Source organism: Helobdella robusta (genome assembly GCF_000326865.2).
Source record: "Helobdella robusta unplaced genomic scaffold HELROscaffold_26, whole genome shotgun sequence".
NCBI lineage: Eukaryota > Metazoa > Annelida > Clitellata > Rhynchobdellida > Glossiphoniidae > Helobdella > Helobdella robusta.
Genome location: NW_008704349.1, coordinates 1,648,921 through 1,649,548, shown reverse-complemented (window position 1 = coordinate 1,649,548; position 628 = coordinate 1,648,921).

The window sequence follows — 628 nt, the reverse complement described above, 5'->3', positions numbered from 1 at the left end:
TGTATGTTGATTGATGTAATTTGATTGTTGATGTTGTTGTTAAGGTTGGTTTTTTTGATATTTTTAATGTCTTTTTCAATGGTATTAAAATGGGTTTAAGGCTTTTTTTCTTTCGTCTTTGTTTATTCTGTTGTTGTTGTTGTTGAGTTTGATGATGAAGTGTTCGTTGTTAATGTTGTTATGGTTAATGTTATTGTAGTTGTTAATGCCGTTGTTGTTGATGTTTTATTGCTGCTGTTGTTGTTGAAGTTATTGTAATACAAATGATGTTAATTGTTGACGTTTGCCTTGTTAGATATCCCATTTAACAATTGCTGCTTCTTAATGTCGTTGTTGTTGTTATTATTGTCGTCGTTGATGTTGTTGTTGTTGTTAATATTACTACTATTATTACTATTATTATTGTTATTAATAGTAGTTGTAGTAGTAGCAGCAGTAGTAGTAGCAGCAGTAGCAGTAGAAGTAGTAAGATTATCAACATCATCATTCTTTTAAAATATATAAATAGAAAAATATGTTGATTCGAGGAAAGAGGCCTCTTATTTATACAGGTAAATAATGTATGTATGTATGTATGTATGTATGTATGTATGTATGTATGTATGTGTGTATGTATGTATGTATGTAT